At 39.7% G+C, this 14370-nt stretch overlaps 1 pseudogene; it reads left to right on the plus strand.

Annotated features, from left to right (window-relative positions):
* Window positions 1–1356: 1356 nt before the first annotated feature.
* Window positions 1357–3797, plus strand: LOC115673938 (NADH dehydrogenase [ubiquinone] iron-sulfur protein 1, mitochondrial-like; annotated as a pseudogene).
* Window positions 3798–14370: the final 10573 nt, after the last annotated feature.

The raw sequence follows: 14370 nt of genomic DNA on the forward strand, positions 1-14370 counted from the left end.
TACTTCCATTCGTGTTGCTGGCTATAGTTGCTCAATTTGACTTAGAGCTTGAGCAACTTGATGTGAAGACTGCTTTTTTGCATGGCGAGCTTGAGGAAACTATTTATATGGCTAAGCCCGAGGGCTATTATGTAGAAGGCAAGAAAGATCATGTTTGTAGATTGAAGAAATCCTTGTGTGGTCTGAAGCAGTCACCAAGACAGTGGTATAAGAGATTCGACAGCTTTATAATAGGGAGTGGTTATCATAGGAGCAATTATGATAGTTGTGTCTACTTCAGGAACGGTTTAGATGGATCCTTTGTCTATCTTTTCTTATACGTGGATGACATGTCATTGCTGCAAAGAACATGTCAGATGTGTTGATCTTGAAGAAACGGCTCAGTGAGGAGTTCGAGATGAAAGATTTGGGTCCTGCCAAGAAGATCTTAGGAATGGAGATTCAGAGGGACAGGAAAGGAGGGAAGTTATATCTCTCACAGAGGAGTTATATTGAGAAGGTACTTGAGAGGTTTGACATGCAAAACGCTAAGCCCATCAGTACACCGCTGGCATCCCATTTTAGACTCTCAGCTCTACATTCACCTCAATCAGAGGTCAAGGAGCCTGCGATGTCTCGTGTCCCATACTCCAGTGCAGTTGGTAGCATTATGTATGCTATGGTATGCACTCGTCTCGACATTGCACAGGCAATTAGTGTAGTTAGTAGATATATGGCGCATCCTGGAAAGGTCCATTGGCAGGCAGTGAAATGGATACTTAGGTATCTTAGAGGCTCCGCAGAGTTGGGCCTAGTGTTTGATAGAAACAGTTCCAACGGTACCTCAGTTGTGGGATTTGTGGATTCCGATTTTGCAGGTGATCTCGATAAGAGGAGATCTTTGACTGGCTATCTTTTCACACTATCTAGTTCGGCTATTAGTTGGAGGTCAACCTTACAGTCGACAGTTGCTTTGTCTACTACAGAGGCAGAGTATATGGCAGCAGCAGAAGCAGTGAAAGAAGGTATTTGGTTAAGGAATCTTGTTCAGGAACTTGGCTCCAGCATGAAGACAATTCAGTTGTTTTTTGCGACAATCAGAGTGCTATATACTTGATTAGAAATCAAGCATATCATGAGAGGACTAAGCACATCGATGTCAGGTATCACTTTATTCGAGAGGCAGTTGCCGAGAGAAATATGACAGTAAAAAAAATTGGTACAGCTGACAATCCTGCTGATATGTTGACCAAGCCAGTCCCCGCCAACAAGTTTAAGCATTGCTTGAACTTGATTGGCATGCTTGGTTGAGTTTGCCCCTTCTGGGGCTTTGGTGGCGAGGTAAATGAAAGTTCCACATTTGTTTTTGAAGTGGATATGTTCTTTCGTTGCATCCCTTGTTTCCTACACCGAGTTAGCTCACGTAAGCTTAGGGATGTGAGAGAATGTGTTCGGCTTCTTGACTGTTTTATTTTGGGAAATTCAAGCCAAGGTGGAGATTTGTTAAATATGTCTTGAATTTTATGTACTCGGTTTGGTTCATCACCCGACCTGACATATTTTTTGTGCGACCCAAAAGTGGAGAAAAAATTGAGATTTAGTTCATGACGCGGAGGGTTAGGCCGATAGGCCCAACCCGGAGCAAGCGAACAAATCTCTATGGCGGACCGCCCAAGCTGGAGCAAGCGAGGAAATTTTTTGGGGAGCACTATTTATACTGCGGCTAGGTTTTTTCATTGATAGAGATATTTTCGTTTTGTGAGAGATTTGTGAGCTGTGAGGTTTTGTTAAGTCGTTTTTTCGACTTCTAAAAACTGTACTCTCTTTGATTATAGTGGAATCTTGTTTTTGCCTCGCCCGTGGACTTAGATCACCTTGTGATCGAACCACGTAAATCCTTGTGTTCTGTATTTGTTTTTCGCGGTTGCCTCCAACACTCTCCTTTCCTTCCTGCGCATTCTCTCACCTGCTGTTCTCTCTTGTATGAACTCTCTTAAACAGATGCATGTGTAGACCTGAACGCACATTGATAACTCTCGGTGGATTATTCAGCTGTGGAACTTTTGTTGCGGGATATAAATGAGGAATGGATATCCGATAAAATTCGTTTTTGTTATGATGGACTTAAGAGGCAGAGGCTTAATGACCCCATGATTCGTGGTGCTGATGGGCGTTTCCAGGCTATGAGCTGGTGTGATGCCCTTGCCATGGTTGGTGAGGTTATCCATAAAGTTGCACCCGAACAGATTGTTGGTGCTGCCCGCAAACTATCTGATGCGGAGTCTATGATGGCACTCAAAGAGTTTTTTTAACAGAATGGGGTCCAATATTGTAATGTATGAAGGCGGTGGGAAGCACCCTAATGCTGATCTGCGATCAGGATATTTTATGAATACTGACATTGCTGGTCTCGAGAAAGCAGATGTTTTCCTTTTTGTTGGGACGCAGGTAATGTATTATCAGTTATTTGTTGAGGGATGACCATCCAGACTGCTGTCATGATATGGTGATGACAATCTTTAATTCTTCCTAGAGTAGGACATTTACACCTTCATTGTGGCTTTGACCCTTTCTTTGAGATCCATGGTTTTCCTGTTGATTAGATCTGACTTCCGGCTCTCTTTTCCATTTTGTTCAACCAGCCAAGAATAGAAGCTGCTATGGTGAATGCAAGAATCCGCAAGATGGTCCATGCTACACAAGCAAAGGTGGGTTATATGGGTCCACCAACCAATCTCAACTATAATCATGAACAACTTGGCACGGGACCTCAAACTCTGACTGAACTTGCTGAGGGGCGCCATCCCTTCTGCTTAACTCTTAAAAATGCCAAAAACAAAGCTATTATTGTGGGTGCCGGGCTCTTTGAGAGAGAGGATTGGGATGCGATATTTTCTGCCATCGAGACCATCGCAAAGAACGGGAATGTTGTGAGGCCTGACTGGAATGGTTACAATGTGTTGCTTCTACATGCTGCTCAAGCTGCAGCCCCTCGATCTTGGACTTGTTCCACAATCTCTTGACAGTATCAAGTCCGCGAAATTTGTGTATCTGATGGGTGCAGATGATGTCGACTTGAAGGACATTCCTGATGCATTTGTAGTCTATCGGGGGCATCATTGGAGATCGAAGTGTATATCATGCCAATGTCATTCTTCCAGCATCCGCCTTCAATGAAAAGGAAGGTACATATGACATTCGTTCAGCAGACTCTCCCTGCAGTTCCAACGGTTGGTCATGCAAGGGCTGACTGGAAGATCATTTACGCTTTGTCAGAGGTGACAGGAGTTCAGTTGTCTTAAGATAGTGTTGGAGGGATCAGGTCCCAGATATGGACAGTGGCGCCGAATCTCGTGAGCATGGATGAGAGAGAACCCGCCACATTTTCAACTACTACAACGAGACACAATATAAACCAAAAGATCAGTCCGAATGACTTTGGAACAGCAGTAGAGAATTTCTACACGACCGATGCTATAACCAGGGCATCGAAGATAATGGCGCAACGCAGTGCAATGCTGTTGAAGAAATAACCGCTGAGTGGAATGATTTTAAATAAAGTTGCAGAATGGCTTTCTTGTATGTTGCCATCTTTGGGCTGTGCAAGGGAGTCTTATGGCATTAGACTTAGCTTAGACACTTCCGCCATGCCATATGGAATAGTGCACATAAACGGCATGTTGCTCCGTACTTTGACACTTATCTTTGAGGATTCTTCTCTTGTGGGTTCGAGGGTAACTCGAGAATCTAATTATTCGGTGTTTTCCGAGAAGGTCATACCTTTGTGATTTATCGCTTTTAATTTTGTAAATTTCCAAGCCGAGACTAGTTTTCACTATTTTCACTTCATCACACTTGAAATAAAGCCATCTTTCATCTTCTGGAAGTAGCAGTGGTGGTCATACCCTCCGGGTTTAAGTGATGATAAAACGGTCAGAGGAGTTTTTCTTTGGTTTTCCCTGTTGGACTGTTTGCTAATTGCGCAGAATTTTTGGTTCTTTCACCCTCAAAGTGTAGATTGTTTGCTAATTGCGCAGAATTTTTGGTTCTTTCACCCTCAAAGTGTAGATGTTTAGGGCCCGTTTGGTTCAACTTTCCAAATACTACTTAGGAAAATACAAATACATGCAAATGACGTTTGGTAAAAAATCGTTTGTAAAGCTATTTTTGCCCAAGTAGTGTTTGATAATTTTTTTTTTACAAAATGGCTTTGGGAATTATCTTTTTATTAAAAACAAAAACCTACCCTACCCTTTGCCGGAGCTGGCGAAGGCCTATGCCAACTGGCAAGCTAGATTTGGCGCCGGCGGCCGTCGCCCAAGGTCGGGCGACCCCTGGCAAGCCAAATCTGCCACCGGCAACCGTCGCCCAAGGCCGGGCGACCCTTGGTGAGGGTCGCACGACCCAAGCAGCCGTCACTTGAGTTCGAGCGACCCGGGCGACGGCCGCCTGAGTTCGAGCAACCCAGGCGACGGCCGCCTGAGTTCGAGCGACCCAGGCGCCGGCCGCCTGAGTTCGAGCGACCCAGGCGCCGGTCGCCTGTGGTCGCGCAACCCGAGCAGTAGACTGCCTCGCGTGACCCAGGCCGGCGTCGCTTGGGCGGTCACGTGACCTCTGGTGGCCGTCGCCTGGGTCGTGCGACCTCGACAGCCTCTTGCCGGCCCGATCCAGTGTCGGCCACCCTCGCCAGCCTCCCTCACCGACCGCCTCATGAAGAAGATGAATAGTAACAAGAGAGGCAAAACCGGAATAAGCCAAAATAAGTGAGGGTAGTTTGGGGACAAAAAATTTGGGTTCAGCATTCCAAATGCTAGCATTTGGCTAATGGACTTCCAAATGTTGAACCAAACGGTTCAGCATTTCCCCAAGGGGCTTTCGAGGCCAAAAGCCCCTTCCAAATGCTAAACCAAACGGGACCCAGGTATTAGGCATCCGATGCTTATGAATCCAAAGCGCTTCGACTTTAGGTTAAGACTACTTTGAGCTGTTCAATTTTCACTTGAAGACAGCTACGTACAGAGGAAAGAACCTTGAATCTGGCACAAGAAAGCAATTGCTCAAATTGAAATGCCGCCGAATCGGACGAACTCTTTGCCTTGACAGGATAAAAAAAGTTGGGGTTTCCTTTTAGGACGGCCCTTAAACACCTCCTATCTAGAGATATGTCAGTCGCTCAATTACGATGTCAGATTACATCGAAGTTATAGTTCATTTCCGAATGTCGGCCCTTAACACACTATATTTAAAACTGCAATAATTTTTTTTGCTTTTATCTTTTGTAATCCTTGGAAGGTCAAACTTACTCTCTCAAAGTATATATCCATTAACACATTATATTTAAAACTGTAAGACTGAGAAACAAAACGGCGAGAAGTAAAACACCAGTAAAGAAACAAAAAGAAATCTAAAGCAATGGGGAATTATCCAACTCATCCCTTACCAAATGTGTAGTTAAAGCAACAACAAAAATCTTCACTTGCCAAAAGCACCTAACGTAAAACATGAATTATATAACTTAATTCGTCATTCATCCATAAAAGATTATTCTAAATTCTAATCACGTAAAAAAAAAAACAAACGTCATAGTTAAAATGTGTTCGGTCCAGAATCGATCTAGGGTATAGGATTGGGTGAGGGTCAGTCTTGAAAATGGACCGCATAGTGCCGATTCCCAATTTTTGGGACCAAGGCCCAGACCATTTTCCACAGGAACTAGACTGCACAATGTTGGTCCAAGATCGATCCTGAACCGTTGCTCACCCTATTAGAAAGAGTACTTCAAATCTTTATATGGGCTTTCTCAATGCCGGATCGGAAAGAGTGATCTTGTGTTAACATATTTTTCTAAAAAATAAAGAAGAGATTCACAATATCTAGCGTCGAGAAGAAGTTCTCCAATTGGAGCAACTCTACGTACAACTTGCTGGTGGGGATGGCAATTTTGAATTTGTCATTATCTCAATAGCTTCTTTTCCAACTAGCTAGGGTTTGACTCCTATGCCTACTAAAGTTGCAACCACTTGATTACTTGCTCATATAACATAATAGATAAATACCAGTAGCCATAATAGACAAAATAATACAAAAAGTGCCCTCTAAAAGTCCAAACCACCTTAAAGATATCCAGTTGTCATGAGGAACGGACAAGAGGAAGATGCTCGCGAACAAGTACATAATGTGTAGGCACTGTCCCAAAATCCGAGCCTATCATACCGGCCTACACATCACATTATCCATAGTATATATAGATACACTTCTGCGAGGTCAATGGGCAAATCGAATCTTTCTCCTTGGGCACATACAAACAATTACTAGCTGAGACGTGGATACGGATCAACGATACATATGCGAGAAAATTACCTAGTCAGCTTTCTAAATCTATTATATGGATATCAATTCAGTTCTAAATTTTCAATCTCACCAATTTAATCCTAAACATATGCATGACATTCCAATATCATCCTTTTGATCAATTTTCACCAGAAATCGCTGACGTGAGCAGTCCAGTCATCGTCAGGCTCCAACGCGGAACAACGCTATGCTATTGATTTCCAGCAAAAATTTATCAGAAGGACTACGTTAGAATTTCGCATGTAGATTCAAGACTAAGTTGGCAAAATTGAAAGGTTCCGAATTGAATTGGCATCCGTATTATGAGTTCATGAATGATTAGATAATTTCATCCTATAAATGCTTATCAACCACTTCGAAAGCTGCAGGATAAGTCTGGCTCTGTGTGTTTTAGATTGTATAGAAATGGCTGACCAGCCCCAATTGTGGTCCAAAGAACAGAGAAAATTTATTAAAAGATGGAGGAAGGAGATAATTATTTATAGGAGGGATGTGGGTGCGCTGAAAGCTGCTGGTATGAGTTAATTATTTAATAATGTCGATTTTATCAGCCTTGCCCAGTGTTTGTTCTACCTAGGGAAGGCATCGACTGCGCGGGCATGGTTTTGGTGGTCTCCCTGAGAAATTTCTTTCTTTCTTTTTATTAATGTATGCTCTCCAATTATTGTTCGTGAAATAGCTTAATAGTTGGGCTCTCTAGTCCTTATTTAAATAGGATTGTAGTTACATTTTGGATACGTCATTGAAACTCTTGGCAAAATAATGGTCCTATGAAGTCACTCTACAAGTTGGAATGATTATCAGATGACATCTCAAATAGAAAAGTATTGGGTTAATACCATGAAAAACCCTAAACTGGTATACCTGTGATAAATTTATCAAAAATTAATTTTTTTTATCATAAAAACCCTAAACTGGTACACCTATGACAAATTTACCCTCCGTTAGGTTCCGTTAAATTTTATCGTCAAATTGTTGAGTTGGACGACATGTTACAGTTGATAGGTGTACCAGTTTGGGATTTTACCCTCCATTTATCATAGATGTACCAGTTTGTGATTTTTTGCGGTATTAATCTAATTTAACGGAAACTAATGGAGAGTAAATTTGTCACAAATGTACTAGTTTGGGGTTTTTGGAGGTCAAAAAATTAATTTATGGTAAATTTGTCACAAGTGTAGGTGATCAAAAAATTAGTTTGGAGTGAATTTGGCAGATGTGTATCAGTTTGAGATTTTTCGTAGTATTAACCCAACAGTATTTTGCACTACTTAATTAAAACCGACCATAAATTAAAGTTAGCCCGGTTTCGAAAAAAAAATGTGTCCACGTCAACAATTTATGGCCAGATAGACTCAATTGATACAAATGTAAAAATGTTTAGAACTAAATTGGACCAATTAAAAGATTTAGAACTAAATTGGTACCAATGTAATAAGTTTAAGATTTATTTTTTTATACTTTTCCTGTTTGTCAAAGTATAGTTTATAGCATACAATTCAATGTTGGAAAGATTTTTGTGTAGATAATGCCTGGATGCTTGTGTCGTTTCTCATGGATCACTCGTGTTTGCTCCTTGTACTGAGAGCTTGCAGTGAGTTTGGTCCGACCACATCTTTCGTCGACAATGGAATTTGCAAAGATACATTTCAAAAGCAAAGAGACAAAATATATTTGACTATCGAGAATTGGTCAAATTCTTAAAAGATCCCACCAACTTACACTAGGGGAAGAAAATTACCCCATCTTTCAAACAAATGATAAAATTTCACCAACTTTTATCCACGGGATAAAAGTAGCCACCATTAAAGTTTTCGTCCTGGCAAGTTGACGGGGCACACAATGTGGCTAGCGGCGTTATTGTGTACAAAAAGACACGTCAACAAGAGCCCAAAAGACGCCGTGGACACGTTAGCAAAACCTAGAGAAGTCGTTTCTCTAAAAAAAAAGCGTTGTCATTCCTTTTAATTAAGATTAAATCTGCTTCACGAACGTTTCAGGAGGTCACCGTAGCATCTTTTCTTTACTATTTTGTTTCTTCAAAACGTCGTAGTTAATCACATCATGTGCCACTTGATCTTCTTTGGACGGAAAATTTTAAAGGTTGGTACTTTTTTCTCTCGGGTAAAAGTACATATACTTTTTTAATATTTGGAAAGTAAAGTATTTTTGTCTGGCGGGTAAAAGTTGATACGTGATTTTTGGAATTTGGCCGTGACTATTGGAGAAGTTAAAGATTAGAACGGACTCGTGACAAACATATGAACCAGGGAACGTTAGGGTCATGCGAATGATTTCATCCAAGAATTTTCATTTGGTCACCTGTGACTTCAAGGTCGGAATGCTTTATTGAAGAGCCACTAAAGCCACATTTAGGACAAGTACGAAACACTTATGAAAGAAATTGACATTTGGAACTCAACGAAGAAATTGCTGGTGCAATTAGTCGAGATTGTTGTTGTGAACCTGTAAATCACGTGGTACTTTCACCTGGGGAAACTATCTTCACGTCCGAACTCATTAAAAATATTAAGTTGAACCCACTTACATTCAAAAACAAACAAATGAGTTATAGACAGCTAAGATATATCAACGTCATTACAGCGTGCCACCACACCAAATTCCGATATGGATTTCTTCCATTTTAACTCACACGTGCACTTCAACAATTGTAGTGGTCCTGTAGTTATGATTGTGATACACCTTACAAGTATCTGTAGTAATAGAAAAAATAGAAAACATGTCAGTATAGCAACATAATACGATTTCAACCATTGAAATGAACCAAACTTGACCAAGGAATTTCTAATGACCCATCGGAAGCTCCCACGTGTGAAGGCAACAAAACCAGCATGTCAGAACCACGCCATCAGCAAACCAAACATACCCAATGCTATTAAGGGTGCGTTTGTTTCACAAAAAACGTAATGTTTTTGGAAAATATTTTTCGGAAATTCATTTTTCAGGAAAATGGTTAATTTTTCCTTGTTTGGTGATTTTGATCAAAAAAGTTTTATGGTGCTTGGATCTCATTTGGAAAATGATTTCAATCTCATGACTTTATCTTAGACAAAAAAAAATCGAATTTTTAATTTCTTTTATTTTTTATTTTTTTCTTTTTCTTAGGGCGGAAGAAGGAAAAAGAAAAGGCAAGAAGAGAAAAAAAGAAAAGAAAAAATTAAAGAAAGAAAGAAAGAAAAGAAACAAGAAAAAAAAAAGAAAATATTAACAAATTCAAGATAAACAATTCTGAAAAGTGTTTTCACCTTCCTAGATTAGGGAATTCACTTTCTTAAATTTATACATGAATGTTTTCCTTGACCAAAAAGTGTTTTCGGTTGACTAATCATTTTCGAAAAACCAAATAGGTGAAAATCCGGAAAACACTTTCTTTCAAACAAACACACCCTAAGTCTTGGTTAGACGTCACTTAAACCTCATCTAATTGGCAACCACATCGGTGCCTCCACTAATTAAAAGGCCACGCCTGCACTGGTCCACAAAACGATCTAGATCTCATTTCGTTAAGGTTTTGGACTCTTGAGAATCCTAATCTGAATACTTTGCATTTCGCTTCTTTCCCAAATTACTGACTTAAGCATCGGAGGGCAATCGGGGTCCTAAACCCGGACACCTTGACCCCCTGGCTTCTGATTTGCAATTGCATTGCAGAAGCTCGGCCATGCTCGGTGAGGTGGTTATCCAAAGTTCAGCAATAACTTAACTAAACCTGGTAATTGTCATTATATAGTTGAGAAACAATGAAGGACATGCAAAGTCAAAATCTTCCCATACATATCGTTCTGTTAACACCTATATGTGTCTGAATCTAACTCTCATTCAAATAGAGTTTAAACAGAGTTTTCTTTTGGAAAAATAACACAAATGGTCCCTGAATTTTCAAGTTGTTCAATATGATCCCTGAATTTTTGCCCAATGTACAATTTGGTCCTTGGACTTTTGGTATATATTCAAACTAGTCCCTAAATTGAAAAATGTTCGATATTATCCTTTCATTAATTTAAGTTCAGGGATAACATAGAACATTTTCATATAGTCCAGGGACTAGTTTGAACATGTACTAAAAGTTCAGGAATCACATTGAACAAAGTAAAAGTTCAAGGATCACATTGCACGTCAGATTAAAATTTAGGGACTACATCAAATAAATTAAAAATTCAGTGACCACATAGTAAGTTTATGCACCATTTGTGTCATTATCCCTTTTCTTTTCATAGAACTCAATTCCAAAGAAGACTAAAACAGTCGTCATCAGACACATCACTTACTGATCTCCTGAACATTCCCTAATTTACACTTTAAGACAAAATGCATCTGGTGCCTACAAACACTCCGATCGTGGCAAACCCCATGCACGACTTAACAAAAGGGCTAAGGCGTGATGGCAGTCCGGGCACATTTGCACCCGATGCGCTCAAGCATCGCCATGACTTGATTCGAGACTTTTAGACCAAGGAGGCCGCGGTAAACAATATCATGAAACCCTAGTGCAGGAAGATGAGCTTGGACAACTTCATGAGAAATTTTACAAAGTACGGCACATAATATATAAAAACTCGCAGTATTATTCAACAAGTAGAAAACGACAGCACCCACCAGCCTCCCTCGGTCTCTTGACCTGAAACAAAAATGAATAAAGAAATACGGAAGCCGCAACCTGTTTTGGCTTCGCCACATCTGCAAGACTGCCTATCCGACATCCCTACCATTATCCACGAACTCCACACGTTTACTTTGCAAAGTTACGATGGATATGTCGGAATGTATCGGCGACCCACGACCAACATTCCCCGCACAAACCCAATAAATTAATCAGATTGAACAGAGACTCTCGCGTTTAACCCTAAAAGCTAAGCACATCTGAATAAATCGAATGTACCGCTATCCTTTTTGTCTCTAGCTCTACATGGGGTTTGGTACTAAGGTAGAGATCTCGTGATCGGCGCGGTTGGTCTTATCCCGAGACGAATTATAAAACAATTATTATTCCGCCATTATCTGTTAATCCATTGTATCTCGGTAACATGGAATTATAGAGCCCTGAACGAGACAGGAAGTAGTTCCATATGAATTGTACTCGGAGGAGTTGGATGCTTTCGAATGTGCACGTGATATGTGTAATAATGGACAATTAGGGGTCATATCTGTTCTAGTAGTCATGTGATATCAATTATGAATAACCCGTCCAAGTATATTTGGTAATCGAAATCTTTGAACATGCGGAGAAAACGTTGGAATGATTCATTTGTCTTGTGATTGGTGATCGACATTGTTGTCTTTTTTATTCTTTCATGGCTCCAAGATTTTCAGAAAAACAAAAACAACAATAATAATAAAATTAAATGGACAACTGCTAGATCGGTTATTAAATGAGCAGTAATTGAGGCGTCCCGAAAAATTTGGGACACTACAACACCCTTAACTGGCACAAAAGCGATCTGTATATATAAGTATTACATGCAGCGACTTTATATATATAATTCTTGTTTAGTTTTAGGGTTTCTGTTATTACTTTTCACTCTATAAGAAGTTTTAGGGCATGTTTTGTGCTATAGCTAATTCAGTTCTAAACTTTTTAAATTGGCCAATTTAGTCATTATTTTTTTAACAATTTGCCAATGTAGTCCTAATGCCAATGTTTTTTATAATATTTTCTAAATTTTCGAAATTTTTTCTTTTTTCTTTTCTTTCATTTTCTCTTTATTCCCTGTTTCCCTCCACGACTGTGTCACGTAAGACGGCCGAAACCCACATCAATGATTTCTAGTCAAAATTAGCCAGAAGAACTATATTAGCAAATCGTCAAAATGTTTAGAGGTAAACTGAAAAGTTTAGGATTGAATCAACTACCATACAAAAAGTTTAAGATTTTTTCGAAAATTTTCCCTTTTGTGCTGGATTGGTGCTTAAGCAAATTTTCATTGGATCTCCTTTACAAAAATGTTGGAGCAATATATATTTCAATGAGTGTTTCCAAGTGCGAGGCTCAAGAACAAAAAGGGTTTATAATCGATTATTGACCAAGTACAAGTTTGATATGTTAATTAACGGACAAATTTCGTGCAAACTATTATATACATAGTTATATAGCATTATGAATGAGAACATGGTCTCTATCAATCCCAATCAATCTTATATCAAAATAACTCCAAATATCATTATTGATCTTTTGGACAAATCCAATCTGGTGAGCTCACGGATCCGGTAGTTGTTGTGTAAAAATCAAGTGATGCAAGCATTTGCATAGAAAATAAGGCAAATAGAAACTTTCTCACAGATGGAAATTCTTAGACCGTGACCAACCTGCTTAAATAGTACTTTTAAATTGACATATAATGTTTCAAAGGGGTACCATTAGGGTATTTATTAAGAGTCATAATTCATGAATCTAGGGTTTTTCCACTTAAAACTTTGTTAGTAAAACAAAATAGCCATCATATTTAATTCCACGAGCATCCCATCTGTTGTCGACCATCGATGAAAATTCAAGAGGAGGGTTTTAAGATATGCTTGTTTCCATCATGATGTACAATGATAAAGAAAGCAACGTCAGTTGGTATGTGCGCTTCTCCGAAGATAATGTTGTGAATGGACGGATAGATTTGTAGGATTTGGACAAGTACATCATCTCACGACTGGATAGAGAAAACAAGGCTAATCATGCATTGTCTCGTCAGGAAGCACATCAATCAATATGATCATATCGTCCGAGCGACTGGATAGAGAAACCAAGGCTAATCTTGTATCGTCTCATCCGCAAGCACATCAATCAATACAATCACGTCGCCCCCGCGCGCACGGACGCACACATGCTTGTTCCGATAAGCATCCACATCAAATTAAGGACAAGATAAGAAGGTGGGTTCATTTGTCCCTTTCCTCTGGTCTTTTTGATGATGCCCCAAAGGAAAACCATGCTCGAGCATGAACTGGAGAAACTGTAATCCGTGACCAACTTGAGATGGGAATCCGTGAACGAGTTCACGGTCGTCGTGTCTTTTGCTTTTTCAGTGCCTTGTTGGTCTTACTTTCTCCCGTCGTTTTGTCTTTGGGCTATGCTTTGCTTGTCAGAAGTGGAAAGAGCACGAGCTAGTAAGAGCTCGTTCAGTCGGTAAAAGACGTTAGAAAGATATTGTACATGACAGTTGGTGATCACATAAGCAAAGATTGATCAAAATTTCTGGTTTGTGTGGCTTTCACTTTTTTCCTTCTGGTTGTTTGTGGTCACAATAATTGTTGAAATATCACATATCGTTTGTGGAGTATATATGTTTGTGTGTGTAGAGGGTCTTGCTCCATCTATCAATTAAAACTTTTGGATGAAGACGTGATTTAAAAAAAAATTACCAAAAAAATCCTAAATATATTTAATAAGTATCAATTCAGTTTTAAGCCTTTTTATTTTCTCAATTTTTTTGGGCGAAATTGTGTTAACTGAATCCTAAACATTTCGATGATTTGCTAATGTAATCCTTTCGGCCAAGAACCGTCCTACTTGGAGCGCGTAGACGATCTTTTATTTTTTTTTAATTTTATGAATTTTTTTAATTTTCCTTTTTTTGTTTTCCTTTTCCCCGAGGTCGGTGGCAACAGCCGGCCACAAACAAGGGTTGCATTCATCGGTCTCAGGGGAGGGTCACCCTTGCTAGCCACAAACAAGCCTGGGCGAGGGGTGGCCGGCAAGGGGCGACAGTTGCCCAAGCAAGGGCAGCCCTTGCCCATGGTCGGCCGAAAATGGCAAAGAAAGGAAAAAGAAAAGAAAAGAAAAGAAAAAAAGAAAAAATTCATAAAGTTAGTTGCAAAAATTCTCTAGGTCACCGTCTTACGTGTCACGTGCCACGTAAGACGGCTGGCACTCACGTTAGCGATTTCTTGGCCGGAAGGATTACACTGGCAAATCGTTAAAATGTCTAGGACTCAATTAGTACAATTGAAAAGTTTAAGATGAAATCGGTATCCGTACAATAGGTTTATGACTTTTTTTGTTATAGGTTTCGTATTTTTAATATTCTAAACACG

The sequence above is a fragment of the Syzygium oleosum genome, unplaced genomic scaffold (assembly GCF_021117445.2).
Source record: "Syzygium oleosum isolate NSW1041296 unplaced genomic scaffold, Sole_v2.1 Sole_v2.19, whole genome shotgun sequence".
Taxonomy (NCBI): Eukaryota; Viridiplantae; Streptophyta; class Magnoliopsida; order Myrtales; family Myrtaceae; genus Syzygium; species Syzygium oleosum.